The sequence below is a fragment of the Tamandua tetradactyla genome, chromosome 3 (assembly GCF_023851605.1).
Source record: "Tamandua tetradactyla isolate mTamTet1 chromosome 3, mTamTet1.pri, whole genome shotgun sequence".
NCBI classification, from domain to species: domain Eukaryota; kingdom Metazoa; phylum Chordata; class Mammalia; order Pilosa; family Myrmecophagidae; genus Tamandua; species Tamandua tetradactyla.
The window spans coordinates 70,923,127-70,946,467 of record NC_135329.1 but is presented as its reverse complement, the minus strand read 5'-3'; the positions used below and the strand labels follow the sequence as shown (position 1 = coordinate 70,946,467).

Here is a 23,341-nt window from a genome sequence, read left to right as displayed (position 1 = left end):
GCTGCCTTTCCTCCTTCCAGCCTGCAGATAGATGGGTTCAGCTCTTAGCCAGCGAATGCTTATCGGATGTATCAGAGCCAGACAGTGCCAGCTCTGGGGACGAGGAATGGTGAATGCTAGTCTGCCTCTGGGACTGGTCTGGTGGTGGTCCCAGAACACATTCCTACATCAGGGAGTCGGGCTGGGCAGTGGCCCTCCAGGAGGAGTCCATTCATTTCTTCATTCATTGAACAAATCATTTTAAGACAGTTCATCTGCATGGATGGGCCCTGAGGATATGGCAGTGAACAAGACTGACACTGGCCTGGCCTTGAAAGCAGAATTATGTGCTAATATAGATGGGATTTGGGGTATTTATCATTGTGAAAATTTAGGAAAAAATGTGAAAATGTAATGTAAACAAAGTTGTAGAGGGAATGCGTATATGCAATTGCTTACCAACTTTGATGTGTTTAATTTCCCATTTGGCTGTGTGTTAGAAAAAAGAAAACCATAGCAATACATTGAAGCTGTACATTAAAGCCCCTTGTGACTTTCTTTTGCTGGCCTGGGCAAGTTGGAAGCTGCCCAGCTGTGTTCCTTTAGAGTTATCACACAATTCAGGAAGGCTTTTATAAAAGTGGGGCCGAATAAAGAAACCTTCCTCTTAAGATGTTGAAGAAGGTCATATTTTCAATCATTGTCCCATGGTTTCCCCTGCCCACAAATGCCATTTAGCTCCCTTGCTGTAGATGTAGACAAGCTAAATTCTATTCACTTTTTTAAGCTGCAGTTCACAGACCACCGATTAAAGTCAGTCAGAGTTCCAGGCACCAGGGATATGATGCATCAATGCCAAAAGAAGAGCCGGCAATGAAATAATATGATACCTTTAGAGTAAAGGTAATAAAGTAATGCTGCTTGCCTTCTGGTAAGTTAGAAGGTGAGACGAACAATGGGGGGGAAATGGAGCGCAGTAAATGGGATTGTGAACACTGGAGGTGGGCTCCAGTTTAATAACTCAGGATGGACTCTTGGAAATGGGGACATTCAAGAAAAATCTTAAAAAGAAAAAAAAATGGTGAGGGAGTAAGCATGCACATATGTGGAGAAATGTGTTCTTGGAGAGAGGAAGGCTAGGCTAGCACAGTGTGGCTGATGGACCCAGGGGAAGCTCAAGAGAAAGAGGAGGTGAGGGTGACATCAGCGAGGTGATGGGGGGCACCATAAGGTCAGTATGAGGACTTTGACCTTAGCCTGAGTGAGAGCAGAGGCGTGGTCGTTTGCGTAGCCTCGGGCTGGCTGCCGTGTGGAGAGTAGACCTGAGCAGGACAGGGATAGAAGCGGGAAGACCCATTGGAAGGCGCTCGCAGCCCGTCAGCTAGGCTGTCATCGGGGATGTGGATGGGGGCAGGAGATATTTTAAAGATAAGCCAAAAGGATTTCCTGAAGGATTGGTTGAGGGAGGTGAAATAAAGAGGAGGCAAGGATGACTTAATATTTTTGTCCTTAGAAACGGGAAGAATGGAAATGTCGTTAACTGAGATGAGAAAGCGTGTGGGTGAAGCTGGCTTGGGGAGGAAGACCAGGAGTTCAGCTGTGGGCCATGCTAGGTTGAAGTTAGACATCACATGTAGGTTTTGAGTGGGCTGTGGGTTATTGCAGACAAGGAAGAAGCCAAAGTTGGAAATATGCATTTGGGGTTTATCAAAATGTAGATGATATAAAAGCCCTGACATTGGGAGAGGCGGACAAAGGAATGAGTCCTGGTAGAGAGGCCTAAGGGCTGATTCCGAAGGAATGCCAATATTAGGAATTTGGGGAAAAGAGTAGGAACCAGCCAAAGAGACTGTGAAAGAACTATCGTCAACTAGAAGGGAAACTAAGAGACTCTGACCTGCTGGAGGTCAGCCAAGTAATAAAGTCTTTAGAAGGGCTGATGATTCAGTCATGTAAAATTTTGACGATGGGTCTAGTAAAGGTGAAGACTGAGAGTTGACCATTGGATTTAGCAGCATGGGCCACTGTTGTCCACCAGGAACCCCATGCCCCCCAGCCCCTTTCCGCTGCATGCTCTGTCTTTCCCTAGCGAGGCTCATCGGCGCTGACCGAGCATGCCTCGTTTTATCGCACTTTGCTTCACTGTGCTCCACAGACACCGCGTTGTTTATAAATGGAAAGTTGGTGTCAACCCTGCATCGAGCAAGTATCGGCGCCTTTTCTCCCACATCCTATGCTCACTCCGTGTGGCTGTCACATTTTAATTAAGGTGTGTACATTGTTTTCTTCAGGCATAATGCTATTGCACACTTAATAGATTACAGTATAGTGTAAACATAACTTTTGTATGCACTGGGAAATCAAAAAATTCTTGTGACTCTTCTTTTATGAGATATTTGCCTTATTGTGGTGTTCTGGGTACAAACCTGCAGTGTCTCTGAGGCATGCCTGGATTGGCAGGGTCTGTCTGTAGAGATGGACCCCTGCAGAATTGCTTGCTTCTGCAATCCTGGAGGCATGGCCACTAATTTCCTTCTGTGACATTAGCCAGCACCTGCTGTGTATCAGGAACGATGCCTGACCCAGTGATTGTGCAATGATAAATCAGGTCCTCTTCTGCTCTCAAAAATATTACAGTCTAAGGAGAAAAGCAAGGCAGGTATACTCTGTTATGCCGTGACAACGTGACGGGAATAGAGTAAAAGTATGGCAGTTCCAAGGATGTTGGAATTTTCTCGGGAGGTCAGGTTGACTCTGTAGCTAAAGTGGCTTTTGTGTTGGTCTTGAAGGATGAATAGGATTTGGTTCAAGAAGTTGGAGTTGAAGAAGAATATTCAAGGTAGAGAACACAGAAATACAAGAGCCTATGGGTGGGAAGGCTGGCGAGGTGGCTCTGAGCTGGACGAGGGGGTAAGGGAAGGAGAAGGAAGTTAGAATTTTGGCTCAGGACCCAAGGAAGAGGCCATGGAAATTAGATTCGGCTCTGTTTCTCAGTCAGTGGGGGTCGTGACATGTTTTCCAGCCATGGAGGGATGCAGTAACAGCGGTGCTGCTTCAGGAGAGTTGTCTGGCTGTGGGTGCAGAGCCGTCCAGGAGAAAGATGAGAAGGGCCGGAATTGGGCAGTGGCGGTGGGAATAAAGAGGAGGCGGAGGGGACCCCCTCCAGAAGCAGGCTCCGTGGGACCGGCTCTCGGGATTGAAGGCAGCTCCTGGGGCTGGGCCCTGCCTAAGCCAGGTCAATTTCCGAAGTGACCTCGCATTTTCACCCTCACCCACACCCCATCTTTCCTGAACCTGCGAGCGCATGAGCTTCACCCCATTCATGGAAGGAAGCTTGTATCACTTTCAGAAGTCTGTGATGAGCGCGGTGTCTGCATGTAAGAAACAGAGAGACCCTGTGCCCTTCAGGGCCCCATCTGCACTGTGCCCTCTTTCCTAGGGAGACGCAAGCACTGACCAGGGGCTGTCCTGGTCACTTCCTACCTGTTATGGTGTTTGATCCCCTGTGCCCTGATCAATTGCACTCAGCATTTCAGGGATTGCTGAGCCAAAGCAGCTCTCCATGACCAGAGGAGGGGGTACCCGGCGCCACCCTGATAAGCCATACAGAAAATGCCAGTGACCCCAGTGGGCAGCCATCCTGCTCATCCTCCCGAGAGGACAGCGCCTGGGACATGCGCTTGTACCAGAGGACGGACGCCCCCTCGCACCCTGCGGCTCTCGGAGCCTGTACCCGGATGTGCTGTGACACGGCAGGGAAGGGCCCCCAGGGGGCCGATCCCCACGAGTGGGCGCCCAGTGCTGTGGGTGAGGCTGGCCGGCAGTCAGCCCGCATCCCGGTCGCCTGGCAGCGCGGGGGAGCCGCCTTTGCGGCGAGCTTCCTCCTGAGTCTGCCCATAAAAGGATAAAAGTGCTGCTATCTGGTCGGCATTGGGTAGGACTGCTGATGATACATTTTTTAGAAGCGTGGATCCTCCCCCCCTCGCAGGGATCTATGAGTGTGCGTGCGCGGGTGTGCTGCTTTCACACACTTTGCAGCCTGTACGTGCTAACAGATGGATTCGGCCTCATCTTGTATCTGGTGTTACAGAAGATTAAACTGAGACTGGATGATATGCTGCCTCTTCAATTTCAGAGAGGAAAAAAATAAAAAAATCAAAAAGCACTTAGAGAGAGGTTTTCACGGTAGAGAAGGGAGTGGTTTGCAGCATTCTCTGTGCAGAGAAGCTTGGCGCATTCATTTAAACGTGATTTTCCTCCCCCCGGCCTCCCTGATGTTCCAAAATATATGATCTTTTTGTCAGAAGCAGGCCAAGCTCTAAAGCCATCATGAATTATATATCAAGGGGCATCATTACCCAGGAGTCTTGAACAAATGCCCCACGGTTTAGATTTTTCAAGCATTTTTTTTTTCCCAGCGGCAGCAATTTCTGTCACCAAGCTCTCCCTGAGATGGGGCAGGAGAGTGTTTTACAAAATGCACAACCAGACGTTATGCTAATAAAGGTAATTGTGCAATGGTTGGGAGCGGCTCCCCTGTGAACACCGGCTTTTATCCCCCACGCTGTCCGTGCACGCCGGGTACTGCCACCCACAGCCTCCTCCTGCTTTGTCCTGCCTCCTTTCAACAGGGGCCAGAGACAGCATGGAGTGAGGGCTGACCGTGGGGAACACGGAAGTCATCTTGCATTCCTACGCCCACCCTTCGAGAAAAACCTTGTTATTTCATCTGAATATTAACAATCTTTACCCACTTATTTATTCTCCAAGATTTAAGAAATGCACGCGATGCTTGTGACAATAATTCTTTTGTCTGAAATTGGAAGCATTAATTGGACGTATAGGAGAGGCATTTTGGTTTGTTCGGGTTTTGTGTTTGCTTCCTTTGCTTCCCATCTGCACATGGATTGGGGAGATAGCCTGGGACGGGGTCCCGAGGACGGGGCCTGATGGGGGACAGTGCCAGGAGGACCTTCGAGACGTAGCAGCTGTAGCTGCGGGATGAGCCTCCTGCATTGGGTGCCAGGAGCTCCCTCCCCATTCATTCTTCCCAGGTGGGTGCCTGGAAGAGACTCTCCTGCTCTGTGCATCTCCTGGAGAGAAGCCAGGCCTGTTCCTCCTATAGGGTTCCTATTTTATCTTTGACAAGACCTCATTTTATGCTGTAACGCTTGCAGGATGTGGAAGGCACATCACGTTTTTTCCCATTTTAGAGATGAATTAATTGACAGCCTGACTGGAGAGAGAAGTTGGCCAAGGTCATTCTTGCTAGACTCATGATCTGATATGTGATGGACATATATAAATAATGTAATATACAAATGACCATATCTGCTTGCCCCTGACAAATAATACAGCCTCCCATTTAGAGTGTAGGTTCCTCTGGATTTGTCAGGCCCTCTGTGTCCTGCCCGCATCCCTTGCTGTCTAGGCTTTTCTCCCACCCCACCCCATCTCTGTCCTACGCTTCAGCTCAGCTATCCAGAGCTACGTGTGGTTCCCTTCAGCAGGCCTGCCTTGGTCCTCTCCATTGCCCTTGCGCTGGTCCGGTGAGCTCGGCCTCACCCCACCTTCCCCACCCTGGTTCTCGGGTCCCCTGTTGTCCCAGCCCAGTGCAGACTTTACTGCTCGGCCCAGGTGCTGTCCCCCCACGGCCTTTCCTGACTGGAGCCCCACCACGTGGGTGGGGCCAGCTGCCCCCCCACCCCCACAGCTTCCCCACGAGCCTGAGTCGTTGTCACGTCATGTGTTCATTTTCTCTGATGGCCCGGGAGCCACCAGCGAGTAAGAGCTAGACGCCCAGCTTTGTTCTCAGAACTTTCCAGAGGTGGAAGCAATGCAGGCGCTAGGGAGAGCCCGCAGGGTGGGCCTGGGTGAATGACCCAAAATAAGCCGGGGGCCCTCCAGGTGTGTGGCTGAAGCCAGACCCCGACATGGGGGTCACAGCTGGGGCTCCATTTGCCATCCTCACTGACCCCAGTGCTGGCCACTGTGCAGCCGACATGCTTGGAAGGGGGCAGTAGTGCAGAGCCCTCCTCCATCACGTTTTCCCCGGATGAAGCAGGCCTGCTGGTAGGATGAAGGCACGTTCGAATCGCACAGGTCTGTCCTGCCTCTACCCTCGGCGAGCTGTGTCGCTCAGAGACATCCGGGATACTCAGGGTTGCATTCTGCATCCCAAGAGTGAGAGAGATGCTAAGTGGAGTTATTTTTGTATTAGAGTTTATTCTGTTAAAGGGCTTAGTACATCAGGGATGTTCATAAATATTTTAGTGTTTTTCATATTATTATGAAAAATTTCAAGCTTTCAGTCCCAGCAATTCAGGGAATTAGTAATACCATAACAAAATGATTTGCCATTACTGAAGAAGCCGTATTGTTGCTTTAAATATTATAGCTTAAAAAAAAAGTAGAAAACAATGTTTAAGACATGAGCACTGGAATCAAAGAAATTTCTTAGCACTTGGGCCTTGGGTTTATTTCTTTACCTCCCTTAGCCTCATCTCCTTCTCTCCATTATGGACATAGTAAGGTCCACCTTGCTGGGCTGTGGATGTGAAGAATGCAGGAAAAGTGACGAAAGGAAGGGCCGAGCTCGGAAAGGACAGGCTGGCTTTCAGAAGGTGGGTGAGGATGGAATTCTTTCCCTCTAGCTAGCTTGCTTTCCTCCTGGGCCCTGGCCCTACCTGGTGTTTCTGACCAGCCTGTCCTTAGCCCAAAACCTTGGAGAAGGTGTGGAGACCCGAGCAAGAACATTCTCTCTGACTAGAGATGCGACTCAGCATCGGTCTGCAAAAACAGCCTTCGACATGGTCTGTGAAAACCTGGGAGCGGGCCTGGGACAGCCCACCACCTTCTGCCCTGAGCCAGAGGCCCACAGAGGGGCGGCCGGTGGACACAGCTGTTCAGGCGGCTGCAGCGCTGTGTCCAGCCATCTCACGTGTGGTTGTGTGAGTGGTCATTCTTGCACCCAGAAGAACTCAGTGACTCTCGTTATCCTGCTCACGGCCCTGGAGTCCGGGAAGCCAGCGGGGGCCACCTCCAGAATTACCTCTGCACCTCGGGCCCGCCATCCACAGGCTTGGTGAGTCATGGCTTCTGGTCAGATGCCAAGCTTCGGGGAGATGCCAGGGGAAGCAGCCTGCTTTCTCAGAACCGACTCTTTCCCAGGGTGAGAACTGGGAAGGGGGTCTGCAGGACAGGTCCAGGAAGGCTGTGGGGAAGCATCACTTAGGGCTTTGCCTACTTGGGGCGGTGGGCTGGGGGGCAGGTCCTCCCTGTCCCCGTGCATGGCTGTGTCCCGCCGGCCTCCCCACGCCCGCCATGCTTCCCCTCGGCTGCAGCGTCCCGGCTCAGCACCTGCAGAGCCTCCTGCTCAGGGCTATCTGCCCTGCGGGTGGTTTGTGCTAAATGCATTTTCAATCTCAAGTGGCGCAGGGAATAAGAGGATTGTCTAAAAAGAAAAAATCGTGGTTTCGAATGTGTCAGAAGCAAGGCTGCCCTCTGTTTGTTTTGAGCTGGTTGTATCCCCAGAGGAGACTTTGGAAACCTCACCTTTCAAGATGTTTCAACCCTGAGTGGAAAGCGGCTTCCGTAAAACTGCCCTACTGGCCGTGGCCGTGGAGGTGGCAAGGACACTGATGGACCATCTCCCCCAAGTCTCCGGGGCAGGGACTTCACACCCTCCCGCCTCGCTGCGCTCCCAGGGAAGGCGAATCGCTCTGTCGGACTCTTCTCCCGGGTGCACCGTGGGGGCTGCACACACTGGGGGACTGCTGGGGAGCGCGGTGTGCCTCAGCCCTGGTTCCTGCCATGTGCCACGTGCGGGCCGGGCTAAGAGCTGTGCCCTCGGCTGGCATTGCCGCCCTGTGCACACACCACCAGACTCGATACCCCTCGGCGCTCCTGCAAATGGTCCCCAGGTCCTTTCCCTTTTCTTCTGTCTTGTGGTGTGCTGTGGATCCTCGGGTGGGTCGCTGAGCTTGTACGTCTTTATAGGATGGTGTCTCAGCCCTGCCACTGTGGATGTTTAGGGAGGAGGTATCTGTGCTGTGGGGGTGGGGTCTGTCCTTTGTGTTTTAGGATGTTTAGCACCGTCCTTGTCGTCTGCCCACCAGACACCACAGCAACAGAGCCCCCTGCCCCTGAGGTGACAACCAAAGTGTCTCCCCACTGTCCTCCATTTACTAGAGTGTCCTCACACCCAGTGGCTCACTTGACGCTCCCAGTTATGTGGAAGGAAAGCAAGGATCTTGCTCCTCTTTTACAGATAAGGGAGTGGAGGTCCGAAGAGGGAGTGAGCTGAGGGCGGAGGGATGGCTGCCAGAGAATTCCCTGGTCTCTCCAGCCCAGGGTGTTTCCTGCACCCACGCAGTGACGCAGTGCTTTGTGGTCAATCACCGACTCCTTTAAAATATGTAACTAAAAGCTCATAAAATAAAATAATTCGGAGGGTTTGCCAGTTTTATGCAGATTTTAGTTCTGGCTCTCTCCTGGACATCACTCCTGCGCCCAGTAGATGCACTTAGCCGTGCCATGCACCATCTCAGAAGCTTTAGCCTGGCAAGGGTTTTGATCACTTCTCTGGGTAGTTATAAGGTGGTGAGAGTGGAGTTTTCATAATAATTCAATCTTAGTGGTTGCGAGAGCTGTACACAATTCTGGTCTTGGGGCAGTCGCTAGGGAGCAGGACTCTCTGGGCAGAACCGGCTCTACCACGGATGGACTGGGCTCTGCCCACACCTCCATCATAGCCAGGGCCACGCTCTGTCCTCACCACCACCACAGCCGGGCTAGGCTCTGTCCTCACCCCCACCATGGCAGGGCCGGGCTCTGTCCTCACCTCCGCCACGGCAGGACCAGGCTCTGTCCTCACCTCCGCCACGGCAGGACCAGGCTCTGTCCTCACCTCCACCATGGCAGGACTGGGCTCTGTCTTCACCTCCACCATGGCAGGACTAGGCTCTGTCCTCACCACCACCACAGCCGGGCTGGGCTCCGTCCTCACCTCTACCACGGCAGGGCCGGGCTCTGTCCTCACCTCCACCATGGCAGGGCTGGGCTCTGTCCTCACCTCCACCATGGCAGGGCTGGGCTCTGTCCTCACCCCCACCATGGCAGGGCTGGGCTCTGTCCTCACCTCCGCCACGGCAGGACCAGGCTCTGTCCTCACCTCCGCCACGGCAGGACCAGGCTCTGTCCTCACCTCCACCATGGCAGGACTGGGCTCTGTCTTCACCTCCACCATGGCAGGACTAGGCTCTGTCCTCACCACCACCACAGCCGGGCTGGGCTCCGTCCTCACCTCTACCATGGCAGGGCCGGGCTCTGTCCTCACCTCCACCATGGCAGGGCTGGGCTCTGTCCTCACCTCCACCATGGCAGGGCTGGGCTCTGTCCTCACCTCCACCAAGGCCGGGCTGGGCTCTGTCCTCACCTCCGCCACGGCAGGACCAGGCTCTGTCCTCACCTCCACCAAGGCCGGGCTGGGCTCTGTCCTCACCTCCGCCACGGCAGGACCAGGCTCTGTCCTCACCTCCACCAAGGCCGGGCTGGGCTCTGTCCTTACCTCCACCATGGCAGGACTAGGCTCTGTCCTCACCTCCACCAAGGCCGGGCTGGGCTCTGTCCTCACCTCCACCATGGCAGAACCGGGCTCTGTCCTCAACTCTACCAGCAGTGCTGTTGTGGAGAGGTTGAACTTGTGGTCCTTGGCAGGTATTAAGGTAGTAGTGACCAGCTGTTGAACTTAGGGGAAAGATCCTGGCTGAATTTTTAGCCTAGAAGTGAGCTGGGACCACTGTAAGCCTTTGTGAAAGGAGGAATAACACCCCCTCCTCACTCTCATTGTCTTGTAAGCGCTTCAAGCCTGAGGGTTTATCAGGTCTTGACTTTTTCTCCTGGGCGTGGTTCTTTGCCCTGTGCTCAGCTGTCTTTCTTGGGCCCAGCATCTGCCCTGAGAGAGCCGGGACTGAGGGAATTACCCCCCGCTGGCCCTAGGAGACCCGGCTCCCCTCCTGCTTTTGCAGCACTTCTGTGTATAACGTTGGGACGTGGACCGATGTCACTGGAATGTGGGCAGTGCCCGGGAGCGGCCAGAGCTAGGTGTGGCGTTTAGGTTTCTTCCTGAAGATGCTTGGATTTTCAGACTCTCAGATCTGTGCTTTAGAAAGTTCCTTCTGCAGGGGTGCAGGGACCACACCGCAGGTGGGGCAACACCAGTTAGGAGGTTGGTGCATCCGTCCAGTGAAAAAGTGATGAGGCGACCAGGAGATACTAAATGCCGAGTGGTATGGACAGAGTCCAGACGAGGGAGAGCTCAGGGTGGGCTGGGGTATCAGAGGAGGCTTCCTGGAAGAAGCGAGGCTGCTGCTGTCCTAGCAAGATGGTAGAAAGGATGAAGGTGAAAGTCTGGGCTGCCAAAAGGGCAAGAAAGCATGAAGGTGTGGTAAACTGTGTTTGGGCTGAAGCTGACTTTATATGAATCTTTATATAATCTCCATTTAATGTACTTTTTCAGTATGGGCTCAGATTATGGAGAGACTTGCACACTCGGTTGAAGAATATGGATTTTGCTACAAGGTGGTGGCTCTCCATGGGGAACTGGTTTCTGGGTTTGGTTGGCCATTTTCCTAGGCCCGCTGCCCCCCCTTGCCTTTTCCCTGGGCAGGGTGGGGGTGCCCTGCAGCCCTGCGCCCTAGGGGAAGGCGGGACCCCCTTGTGTCTTGTGGATGGAGGAGGCTCTGGGCTTTGGTCCTGAGACTCCTGATTTGCCTCCCAGCGGGGACCCGGGGCCTGAACCGCTGTGCTGAGTGCCGAGGCCTGTTTGCAGAGGGCGGGTGACTGTCCTTGTAGGTGAGCGGCTCCCAGCTGCTGCGGGACCTTCTGACACACCCCATGGGGCTCCTACTCTTTGTTTTTTATTATTATTATGATCATTCTGTTCTACATATATATTCAGTAATTCATAATATTGTCACATAGTTGCATATTCATCATCATAATCATTTCTTAAAACATTTACGTCAATTCAAAAAAAGAAATAAAAAGACAACAGAAAAAAATTCATACATACCATACCCCTTACCCCTCCCTTTCATTGACCACTAACATTTCAATCTAAATTTATTTTAACATTTGATCCCCCTATTATTTATTTTTATTTCATATGTTCTACTCATCTGTTGACAAGGTAGATAAAAGGAGCATCAGACACAAGGTTTTCACACTCACACAGTAACATTGTGAAAGCTATATCATTATTCAATCATCATCAAGAAACATGGCTACTGGAACACAACTCTACATTCTCAGGCAGTTCCTTCCAGCCTCTCCATTACATCTTGAATAACAAGGTGATATGTACTTAATGCATAAGAATAACCTCCAGGATAACCTCTCGACTCTGTTTGGAATCGCTCAGCCATTGACACTTTGTCTCATTTCACTCTTCCCCCTTTTGGTCAAGAAGGTTTTCTCAATCCCTTGATGCTAAGTCTCAGCTCATTCTAGAGTTTTTCTCAATTCCTTGATGCTGAGTCTCAGCTTATTCTAGGATTTCTGTCCCACGTTGCCAGGAAGGTCCACACCCCTGGGAGTCATGTCCCACGTAGACAGGGGAAGGGCGGTGAGTTTGCTTGTTGTGTTGGCTGGAGAGAGAGGCCACATCTGAGTAACAGAAGAGGTTCTCTTGGGGGTGACTCTTAGGCCTAATTTTAAGTGGGCTTGACCCCTGTGGGGTTAAGTTTCATATGAACACACCCCAAGATTGAGGGCTCAGCCTGTTGCTTTGGTTGTCCCCTGTGGGGCTCCTACTCTCGCTAATGATAAGAGGCGCTGCTCCCTGCCCCCACTGTGCCTGCTCTGTGGAAGTGCGTCTCGCCTGGTCTGGAGGGTGAGGGCTGACTTGCCCCAGAGGGGTCTGTGGGAGGTGGGGTTTGTACTTTCTATGAAGAAGTGTGAGGAAACAGAGTTTGCAGGAAGAAGGTGTGAGCAGGGCATCATCCCCTACCATGAGGGGTAAAGCACTCATCCAAGGTCACCTGGCCAGTAACTGGATGGGGGCAGAACTAGAGACCAGGCCCCCTGGACACGAGTGGATTCTGATTAGTTTGGTGCCTTCAGGAGGGCTCCTTTTTCATGCTGTTGCTTAAGCACAGATCTGCCTCATAAGGAAATAACTTTCTCGAATGGTAGTAGACCTCATAGGTCAAGCTCTCAGAGAAACAGTGCGCTGAAGGGCTGGTCTCGGCACTGGGAGTCCCAGGCTCCAGGGTGCCCAGGACCCCTTCCTTAGGCAGGTGGCAGCCGGTGACTTGCCCCAAAGTCAGAGGGCGACTTAGGGTCAAAGCTGAAATCAGATCCCAGGTCTTCTGCTTCTCAGCCCTGCATGCTGTGCCTTTCTGTCCAGCCTCATTGAGTGAGTGGGTTCCCTATGCCGGACCCTGAGCATAGCCCCCCAGAGGCGTCTTTTGTTGGTGGCTCTGTAGACTCAGTGCGCCTGGGGAGTTCAGAGGTGTCTGTGGGATGCAGGCAGCACCTGCCTTGGGGCCTGGAGTGGCTTCTGTTGTGTGAGTGGTGCAGGCATTGCACACATGCCATCTGGATGTGTGAGTTTGATTCAAGGTTGACTCCCTGGTTTCAAAAGAAGACCAGAGTGCGTGGAAGCTTGGACAGCAAATGACTGGCCTGTTGGGCTCGCAGTGCCATATCTTGGTCTCTTACTCTTGGCTGCACTGGCCTCGAGCCCTCTGCCACACTCATTCACATCTGACGGTTCCGGGCAGCTTTGGCCCGCGCACTGAGGGGCAGCCATGCGTGCGAAAGGCCCAGTGGGTGCCAGGGACTGCCCTGGCGATGCTTTTATACTACAGAAGTTGTGGCTTTCAGAGCAATCCTACACAAATACAGGATGCCCATATGCTACCCTATTACTATTGCTTTAGGGTAGAACATCCATTAAAACTAACGAAAGCACATTTTTATAATTGTGCTATATAGTCCCTGGTTTGAAGTAGTTCCATGGAATTAAAAAACAAATTATTCTATTATGTTCTATACAGACTAACCATTCCCCTTCTAAGTGCATTCGAATATCAATTTCAGTGCTGTCATCATGATCCCAACGGCGTGTGCCACCGTCTGTGCCGGTCATTTTTTAAGGCGCTGTGGTGGGTGACCTAATAGCCCAAATGGAGCTATTAACTCTCCTTTTATAGGGAAGACAGAGCTCAGAGATCTCCACGACTGTTGAGAGGCAGAGCCCTGAGTGTTTCCACCGCCTGTTTTCCTACTGAGACGTACGTGCATTTGCCCGGCTAGCCTACTCTCCGGCTACAGAGTGAGCAAGCAAAGCAGAGGTGTAGAACGTTCTTTCCAGCCTGACGACCGCCTCTTTTTCTGCTTTGTCTCCTGCCACTGTTCTCCTCTCTCCCCAGCCACGCTGAGCTGTCCACTGCCTCTAGGAAATGGCATTTTATAAATTCAGCAATCCACATTTCTCACTATAGGACTCTATCCCGTAAAGATGAACAAAACATGGTCCCCCGTCTTGAGTTACTTTCCATTCAGTGGCAGAGATAAAACATGAATGCAAATAGCCATGGCCACTTAGAAGAGAAACTCACTTGATCTTCAAAATTACCTGTTAAGATTCACTTGGTGTAGGTCTCCATATTACCTGCGTTTAACAGAGGTTGTATCTGCAGATCAGAGAGGTGATGTGACTGGCTAAAGGCTACACAGTGCAGACGGGGCCAAGTTAGGGAGGGGAGGTAGACCCAGGTTTCTTTACCCCCTAGAAAGCATGATGGGCGGCCATGGCCTCCTGGTCTGGGCTGAGTGTTCCTGTTATTCCTGCCGCCTTCCTAATGGGGAAGAAGGCAGGTGTCAGCTGCTCAAATCTCTTCTGTTTTAAACAGTGCCCCTTAACTGGGCGCCACCCAAAAGTAGATCTCCTGCAGTCACAGCCTTGAGAAAAGAGAACATGAAAATGCCTGTTGTCTGGGACCGAGCTGTACTGTCGCCGGGGTTTGTCACAGAGAGGAGGAGGCTGGCCTCACTGGGTCTCCAATGCATCCCCCAGACCCCACCCCACAATCCTAGAGAAGGGCCTGGGGTCACTCACACTGTGAACTGCTTTCTCAAAGAGAAGGAGCTCCAGCCCACCCCCCCAGTGGTTGGTTCAGGACGGGTGAGCTCTGAGAGGTTGGGGGAAGCTTTCCGAAGGCCCTGGCACCTTTGTTGGTGCCCACCTGCGGCTTCACACGGAGACTGTCACCTGGGCGGCTGTTCAGGTGTGACAGAGGTCGCGGAGAGGGTCACCTGGGCGGCTGTTCAGGTGTGACAGAGGTCGCGGAGAGGGTCACCTGGGCGGCTGTTCAGGTGTGACAGAGGTGGCGGAGAGGGTCACCTGGGCGGCTCTTCAGGTGTGACAGAGGTCGCGGAGAGGGTCACCTGGGCGGCTGTTCAGGTGTGACAGAGGTCGCGGAGAGGGTCACCTGGGCGGCTGTTCAGGTGTGACAGTGGTCGCGGAGAGGGTCACCTGGGTGGCTGTTCAGGTGTGACAGAGGTCGCAGAGAGGGTCACCTGGGCGGCTGTTCAGGTGTGACAGGTCGTGGAGAGGGTCACCTGGGCAGCTCTTCAGGTGTGACAGAGGTCGCGGAGAGGTGGCCATCAACAGCCTTGGGAAAGGGAACGAGCGTCAGTTGTGCTCTGCCCTCCCTCCCCGGCTCTGCTATCCAATCTGTGAATAATGGAATGGACCCCCCACCCCACCCCATTGCAAAGGGTTAGAGCAGGTGGCGCGGATCAGCCAGACTCGGCTCCCATGCACGCTGGACCTGGTCTCAGCACAGGGCTGGCCCTGGCCTCCTTGGGCCCCCTCCAGCTCCTTTTCTGGAAGGTGAGGGTGGGGGTTCAGCAGTGAGCTCGGTGAGAGCCACGTGCTGCATTTGGTTCCGTGCCCGACCCAGAATCAGTGCTCAGTGAAGGCCAGTGGCTATGCGTCTGTCCTCATTGCGATCACAGGCCCCTTGAGCTCCCACAGCCTAGGAGCCCAGCACCCTCAGTTCTCTCTGGTCCCTGGTGGCCCCCCTTGGGTTTCCCTCACCTCAGCCTGAGGCCGCGTGTCTGCCACAGCAGGCAGGCTGTGTGTGGCCGGGAGGACTGTGTTCTCTAGTCCCGGCTGTTCACCTGCTCGCCGGGGGGCATCTGGCAAGTTCCTTCCCTTTTCCAGGCCTCAGTGTCCCCTAAGTAATGTCAACAATCATAATAACAGCTAACACCTGCTTGGGGCTTATTACACACTTGACACTTGGCAGTCTGCTTCTGGATTCTGTGCTTTAAACCAGGCTGAGCTGCCTCCCGCCTGGACGCCCAGGTTTCTTGGTTTGGTTTTTAATTATCCCACCTATTGACCAAAGTTAATCATGTGCAGAAGCTCCTGTGCAGAACCAGCCTCAATGTCTGTTATGCAGGGTGGGGGTCCAGAGCCGACCTGGAGGGTGGGGTCCCGGAGCCGTGCTGGAGGGTGGGGGTCCGGAGCCCTGCTGGAGGGTGGGGGTCTCGGAGCCCTGCTGGAGGGTGGGGGTCCCGGAGCCCTCCTGGAGGGGGGGTCCCGGAGCCGTGCTGGAGGGTGGGGGCCCTGAAGCCCTGCTGGAGGGTGGGGGTCCCGGAGCCCTCCTGGAGGGGGGGGTCCCGGAGCCGTGCTGGAGGGTGGGGGCCCTGAAGCCCTGCTGGAGGGTGGGGGTCCCGGAGCCCTCCTGGAGGGGGGGGTCCCGGAGCCCTGCTGGAGGGTGGGGGTCCCGGAGCCCTCCTGGAGGGGGGGGTCCCGGAGCCGTGCTGGAGGGTGGGGGCCCTGAAGCCCTGCTGGAGGGTGGGGGTCCCGGAGCCCTCCTGGAGGGGGGGGGCGGAGCCGTCCTGGAGGGTGGGGGTTCGGAGCCGTCCTGGAGGGGGGGGTGGGCGGAGCCGTCCTGGAGGGTGGGGGTCCAGAGCCCTGCTGGAGGGTGGGGGTCCTGGAGCCCTCCTGGAGGGTGGGGGGCCCTGAAGCCCTGCTGGAGGGTGGGGGTCCGGAGCCCCGCTGGAGGGTGGGGGTCCGGAGCCGTCCTGGAGGGTGGGGGTCCAGAGCCGTCCTGGAGGGTGGGGTCCGGAGCCGTCCTGGAGGGTGGGGTCCGGAGCCATCCTGGAGGGTGGGGGTTTGCAGCCCTGTGGACCCAGGCCTCCTTGGGATACTGAGCTCCTCCTCAGCGCCCTCGGGCTTCTCTAGGCCTGGACTGAAGACCCCCAGCCTCACAGCCCAGAGTTAAATCAACACCCAAAGGGCCTCTTCAGAGAACAGCCCGATTCTTTCTTCCTAGCATTTTACTTACCTGTCCTTGTGTGCGAGTTTGATTGAAGACTGATTTCTTGGTTTCAAAAGGTCAGCAGATTCTTTTTCCTTTTGACCAGACATTCTTAAGAAGGCAGATTCTTAAGGGACTAGTAAAATGAAGGCGGGCTTTAAAGCTGCCTGCTTCCTCTCCCGACCCTGCAAGGTTGAAGGGGAGGGTCCCCGGCCCCAGGGCTGTTGCCTGCTGGTGGGGTGGTGGGTACAGCAGGGCCTTGGTCCAGCCCCATGCTGACCCCTGGGGAAACTAGGCCCTGCGTCCTCTCAGCGGTTTCTCCAGAGGGTTTCGGCAGAAGCAGCGGCGGTGGCTACCCCCACCCCCACCCCATGCTGGTTGCCAGCCCGCTTGCCCTCGACAGGAGAGCTGCAGAGCCCACCTTTGGGGTCAACTGGTCATCAGACCAGTGGCGCCTTTGGAGGCTGATAGACAGGGCTCAAGGACCCTGCCAGTCCTTTGAAAGTACACTGTTAGCACTAGTCAGAGCCTTACATCTGAAGTCATGGTGTCAGAGCCTCATAATCGAGTTACGTTAGCGGGCTTATGTTTAAGGTCTGCAAGTTTAACCATTTTAGGAACAGCCCGTGAGCCAGGGGAGAACAGTGCTGCAAGGGAATAAATGTGTCCGGAGCAGAAGGTGGCTGGTGGGTGGGGGCACTTATCCAGGTGAAGGCTCTGCCGACACACCTGGACATCAGTGCAAGCCCCCCAAAACACCTGGGCATCAGTGCAACCTCTCTCAACACACCTGGGCATCAGTATAAGTGATGCCAGGGGTTGAATCAGGGTGGCTCTGTGCCCTTGATGCCTGAGAAGGTCCTGGCATGTGCCCCCCACCCCAGCAATACTGCTAGCAGGATCCTTTTCCCTCAAGCCTCCAGCCCTGCATGCTAGCTCACATGGCATGGTACATCCTGGCACTGGGTCTCAGCCCTGTGCAGTTCAAAAGTGGACCTGGCCACAAGGTCCAGTAGGCCAGGGGTCAGAGCTTTCCTCCCAGCACGCTTGCTTTCTGGGGTGTAGGAAATTATTTCACTTGTCTCAGTTAAAAATTGGGAATAATCCTACAGACCTCAAAGGGTTGGTGTAATTATTAAATGATTGGTGGAGCGCATCAAGCTTATTTCTTGACACATAAGGGGCTGCCAACAAATGGTGGCTGTCAATATTATTATTATAATAATTGTTATTTGTGTCACTCCTCTGCCACTGCTCTCTGGCTTTAGTGTCTCCACAGTGGTGGCCAGTGGTCAGCCCTGCCCTGCTCTCTCCCTAACTGTGAGGCTGGACTCAGATGCACCCCTGGAAGTCCCGTGCCCCTGGGCGTGTGTGCATTGCTGGTGCCGGGGCCTGAGAGCAGAGGGTGGCTCGTCTGTCCGCTCGACTGTCCCTCCCGCACCCACTGTGATTGCTCTCCTGTCTTGGCCTCCGACCACACCCTCCTGCCTGATCCAGGTCTTCTAGGAGTGGTCTGAGTGAACCCTATTGCCGGGGTCTGGCAGACCCTCGTTGGGGACTGCCACCCAAGGGGGCTGGGGGCTGAATGCTGGTCCTGCCTGCACAACTTTCCCGACTCCTGGCCTAGAGATTCCTCGCTCCCTCCTCTGACTTCTGAGCAAAGACACCATCTGTTCCTACTGCACTTGCTTTATTTCCTTTTCCTTTCCACCCTTTTCTCCTTCCCACTCACCCTTCTTCCCTTTATTTGTAAACGCATGGAAAGGGTGTGTCCCAGTTGGTTAGGGCGGAATTGGGTTGGGCTGACCGAATTGAAAGCTCATCTCTCCCATTCAAAAGTGGCTACTTGGGACAAGTGACAACTGCTCTGTGCCTCCGTTTCCTCATCTGTAAGGAAGAAAGGGCAGTAAGGACGCAGGCCCGTCTCCCGTGTCGGTGAGAGAGTTACAGAGCTGATCAAGGCTGACCACAGGAGGCAGTTGGTGAATGTTAGTGGTTTTTATTATCTAAAACCCTACCCTTCTCACTTCTGAACCCTGGCCAAAGCTCTTTGTGTTGTGGGAAAGACAGTCGCTGCATCCTCTGCTCCTCATGAGCTGTGGGACTTTGAAGAGGCCAATCCCCTACCAGGGCTTCTGGTTCCTCGTGTACTGAGCCTGGGGTTGGGAATGGGCCATCTGGGTGCTGTCACCCTCTCACATCTGCATCACCCTCTTTCCCCTTGGTCCTCGTCTGGCCTCCCACTTCCAGAACTGTTCGAAAGTGGAAGAGGGGGAGAACGTTCTAGGCGATTCTCCCACCCTGCACGTGGTTGGAAGTACAGGGGCACATGCTGGCAGGCAGGAGACCCCCTATCTAGCCCAGTTCTGCTGTTGGACTGGTTAAGCCACATCATGCCCTGGCCGTCAGTGTCCCCACCTTGAAAACAAGGTGCCTACGCCTTCACTTCGCTGCTTTCTCAAGACGGCCAGAGGGGACCAGGCCCTGGGCGTCCATTCCTGGCCCAGGTGCTCCAGCAGCACAGACCAGGGTGGCCTTTCCGGCCGGGGTGGGCTCCGGGCGCGGCGTGGAGGCCCCGTGGAAGCGGTGCTGGCCGGGCCACCACCTGCTGTGCAGCACACGTGCACCGGCGCTGCCTGCCCGTACGTGGTGGTGGGGGTGGCCGGGTGGCGGGAGGGTTTACGTCTCTTTTCCGGCTTGGTCCATCCTCCCTCGGTGACATCTGGTCTGAGGGTGACTCCAGCAGTAAACCACCAGCAGTCACTTCAAAACCTTGGACTCCTCTCAAGACTTGCTTACTTTCTGCTGCCCTGTTTGTTTGGATGGTGAGGGGGTTGTTTACAGAACCGGGCCAATCCCTGCAAGGCCGTCAGCTGTGGGGCCTTGTGGGGGGCAGAGTGGTGGGGGGCAAGGCTGATATGGGATCCACGTTGTCCAAATGCTAGTCCGGGGACCAGGGCCAGACTGGCAACATCAGGACTGCCCCAGAAGCTTTCGAGCAGTCCCCAACCCCTGCTCTGAGCTGGGCCCGTAGTTTTTATGAGCTTCCCTAAATGCACAGCCAGTTTGGGGGAAACCCTGGAGTGGCGGGGTGGGGGGGGCTGGAATCTGCAAGGTTGCTGGCTCGGCTGTTCCCCATTGCCTCCCTTGCCTCGTTCGTGCCCGTTGGGGGGCTGCAAAGTGCCAATTCGGTGGTCTGTGGCAGGGGTCACTGAGCACAGTGTGATGTGCTCTTGGGGTTGGGGAACTTTTATAAACATCTATCGAGTGAAATAAACAAAATGGACAGGAAAAAGTTCTGGCAGTCTCTTCGATCATGGTCTGCAGGTGGCTCAGCGCTCTGCAGGACTGACCCCCTTTGTTTTATGCTAGAAGGTAGCAGCGATGTTTTCTCTTTGTTTTGGCATTTATTTACTGATTAAATTTTGTTGCCGTCGCATATATATACCATAACATTTTTAACTTTAGTATTTTTAAAGGTATAGTCGAGCGGCATTAATTACATTTACATGTTGTGCAACCATCGCTGACACTTTCTCCTTACCCCACACAGAAGCTCTTATGCGTTAAGCAGTAGCCCCTCCCTGCCCGCAGCCCCTGGGAGCCTCTGATCCTTTCTCAGACTCTGGATTTGCCTATTCTAGGTACTTCATAGGAGTGGAATCCCACACCATTTGTTTGACGACAACCTGGTGGTGAGCCAACAGTCTGCCCAATAATACTGTGCTCTGAACTGAGCGTCAAGAGCGGCCTGGGGTGGACCTGCCCCCCAAGACCGATCTCCTTTGAGGGATTCCATGGCAGGGCCCGACCAGGGCTCTGGGGAGGCCAGTCCCCAATCCTGCATGCTCCGAAGCAGGCGATAGTACTGAGAGCATTTGTGGGGGGAGAAGCAGCAGGCATGGGGCATCTCTCCCATACCTGGTCCCTTCACGGCGGCATCTCTCTTCTTTACAGATCGGCGTGTGACGCTCGCTCGTGGCCTGCCTGGGGCAGCTGAGAGGTGAGAGACGTTCTCCCTGCTCCCTCCTGGGAAGCTGACCCCTGCATCTAGCCGGGGGCCCACTCCCCTGCCAGGCACCAAGGTGGGGACAGAGCTGGGTGCCGACTCCGAACCCAGGGGGAATAAGCTCTGCTCTCTTGTCCCACCAAGGCCTGGTGTTCCAGCTGCTGTCGGGTCAGAAATCACTTTCTCATCAGGCTGAGGACCTTTCAAAGTTGCTGTGTTTTCGCTATCATTTCCTTCCCACCCACCCCCCACTTCCTGTTTTTTCTTCCTCTTTCTCCACCCCCCACCCCCCCCCCCCACCCCCCCCCCCCCCACCCCTCCCCCCGCTTCAGCCCTCCAGCTCTGTCCCTTGTTGTCTAAGAGCAGGAATGAATCGTGATCTCCTGGCATGGCTCTCACTGGGCAGGCACGGCCTCTAGGACCCCCTGCCTGGAAGACAACCTAATGCAGACCCTTCAATCCTCACAGCAGTTCACTGTTTCCAAAGCACGTTGTGTGCCGGCAGGCGAACATGCTGGAAAACTAGGACAAGTTCTACGAGTGTTTGGGCCTGAAAACTGGAGTCCAGGTTAAATGGGGAAAAAAAATAGATTTAGGAGTTGGATAAGCACCAGTTTGAATTCCCTTTACTCTTCAGCTCACTCTAGCTCTCCACCGCTTGGTTTCTTAACTCCTTGGAGAATGGGGTTCACGATGTCTCGCAGGGAAATTCTGAGGACGTTAGCAGAAAATGTATCAATAAAATAGTCATGGTATGCCTGGCACCTATTAGTTGATTCATAAAGGCGAGTTCCCTTTTCTTTTTCTCTGGTTTGGTTTTTTGCACCGGGGAATGACCAATTCAAATGCACATAGCCGAAAAATCACATCATAAATGGTAGCCCTGTCGGGGAGTCCATGTCCGTTACTGGGTTTCCCTGAAACATGAACAGAGACAGAGAAACAGGGAGACGGTGACAGACCCTGGCTGGGTGTGCACGTGCCTGTCACCAAAAACAGCCTCCACTGCCCTCAGGGGCCATGGTGTTCCAGGACAATATTTTTCTAATGGGAAACAGGGAGAACCCTCCCGACCACATACCGAGGTGGCCTGTTTTACTACTTTCGTTCCCAGGGGCAAAACTGAAAACAGAGCACATCAGCAATCTGGAAAAAGTGCTACCTCCCTTTTTTTAAAAAAAAATCTGGTTCAAAAACACTTCCCATTCAGGGTCGATGACCACTTGTTTGAGAAGTCAGCCTGCCCGTGGGGACGCTTTTTTTAAAGATGTTCCAAAGGACAGGGACTCAGATACATGTTCTAATCCAGACTCTCCTCCCAAATTGCGGAGTCCTTCAATGAGGCCTCTGCTTTGGAGCCTCAATTCCCCCAGCTACAAAAGGAAAGAACCAGACCAGGTGATCTCATCAATTTCTTCCAGCTCGGGTAAGCTATGATTCTGCAACTCTTTTTACCCTCCTTAAAAAGATATACTGTCACTGGACGAGAACAGGAAATTCCTCTCCGAGTAACATGACTTGCATTCCCCTTTTCCAGATTATCACTGAGCTCAGGACAGAGAAGCGACAGGATTTGGGGACGCAGTGCTGAATTTGGGATCCAGGCTTGCCACAGCCGGACAGCTGCCCCGCTGGTGCATCCCAGCAGCCTGGATTGCTGAGCCTGAATCGCAAGAGATATTTCCAGGTAAGAAACAACTGGCTTAGGTTAGAGAAAACCGGTAGCCAGCACTTCGGGGTGCAGAGGTGTGTAATAGCGCGTGCTTACAGAACACTTGAAAGTAGTAAGAATGTTCGTTTCACCACACCACTCACTTTGACTGGAGCGATTCCTCCTAAGACCACGTATGTGAAAATAATTAGAAGGACACAATTAATACTTGGCATGCATTTTGACATAGCTATAATTTGGAAGCATTTACAAGCCCCTGGGTTCTGTGGCTATTTTCTGAGTGTGATCTATTGCTATCTTAAGTCTTTTGGATGTTTAGGCACACAGCAGAGTAGCTTAGAACTATACGCAGCGGGAGGGATTAGATCTGTATTTCTTGGTTGTTCTGTTTTCTGAGCTGTCGTTTGCACTTAAGCACTCGCAGGGATCTGTTTGTGTGTAAGCGCACTCGGGGTTCCTCTCTGGGCATCCTGGCCAGCCCAGCTTTGGGGGAGCAGGTGCAAAGTCCTCCCGCAGCTGCTGAGAGGTGGAACTGGAGTCTCAGGTGGGGAAGCCTGGCTGGCGTCCCACTTGCTAAAGCATCGTAGACAAATTCCGTTCACCGAGGTGTTACCCAGAGCACTGCTGCAAGCAGCTGCCCGCCATGCCCTGCCCTCCCCTCTCTCACCACAGCACGCTGGCTCTCCCTGGTGACCTTTCTCACTTCCTCCTAATCAGTCCTGGACAGTCGCCTCTGTGTGTGCGAGGACTGGACACCACATCTACGTGAACTTCCTCGCCCGACTTGCCGTGATGATGCGTTGGGGTGGGCCTCTGACTGGGGCCCTCTAACCCCCTCCTGCAGGCAGGCTGGGCACCCCACACACCCCAGGGGGCTCTGGACCAGGGAGGGGCTGTGGTACCCCGAGATAGCCATAGGCCTCTGCTCATGGTACCTCCTGCTGCGTTCTGTCCTAAGGCTCTTCTTTTCCATCTAGATATGTTGACTTACCTGGCACAGTGCAGACTTCCAGGGTATTTTGCAATTTTGATTTTCTAGGACCCTTTTCCCCAGACTTATTGATTACACCAGCTTTTCACTTCTTGGACAAAAGGCTGATCTATTCCGTTCTGACTCTCTTGGTTGCTTTTCCTAGAGTGGTGACTGAGCTGTCACAGAATTCGGAGGAAGAATTCTGGGGTTAGGCAAACCTCACTTCGTATCTCTGCTCTGTTGTTTATTACTCGAGTGATTTATGTTAGATCATTTAAAATTCCCAAACCTCCGTGTTTTTCTCTGCAAAGTGGGGACAGTAAAGCCCTACACGTATAGGCTTAGATAAGACATACAGCACAGGTTTT

General features: G+C 53.7%; 1 protein-coding gene across 5 annotated transcripts in view; it reads left to right on the top strand.

Moving 5' to 3' along the window:
• The window catches only part of CYRIA (CYFIP related Rac1 interactor A), a 109,655-nt gene that overhangs the window by 20,944 nt on the left and 65,370 nt on the right, over positions 1-23,341 (top strand). For 2 of the 5 annotated variants that reach the window (XR_013172549.1, XM_077153244.1), the window contains exons 1-2: positions 20,665-21,754; positions 21,866-22,015. The gene's annotated coding sequence lies outside the window, so the exon portion shown is untranslated. Of the gene's footprint in view, positions 1-20,275; positions 20,323-20,664; positions 21,755-21,865; positions 22,016-23,341 lie in introns of those variants that run through there. The other 3 variants (XM_077153245.1, XM_077153246.1, XM_077153247.1) reach the window with 2 other exon arrangements.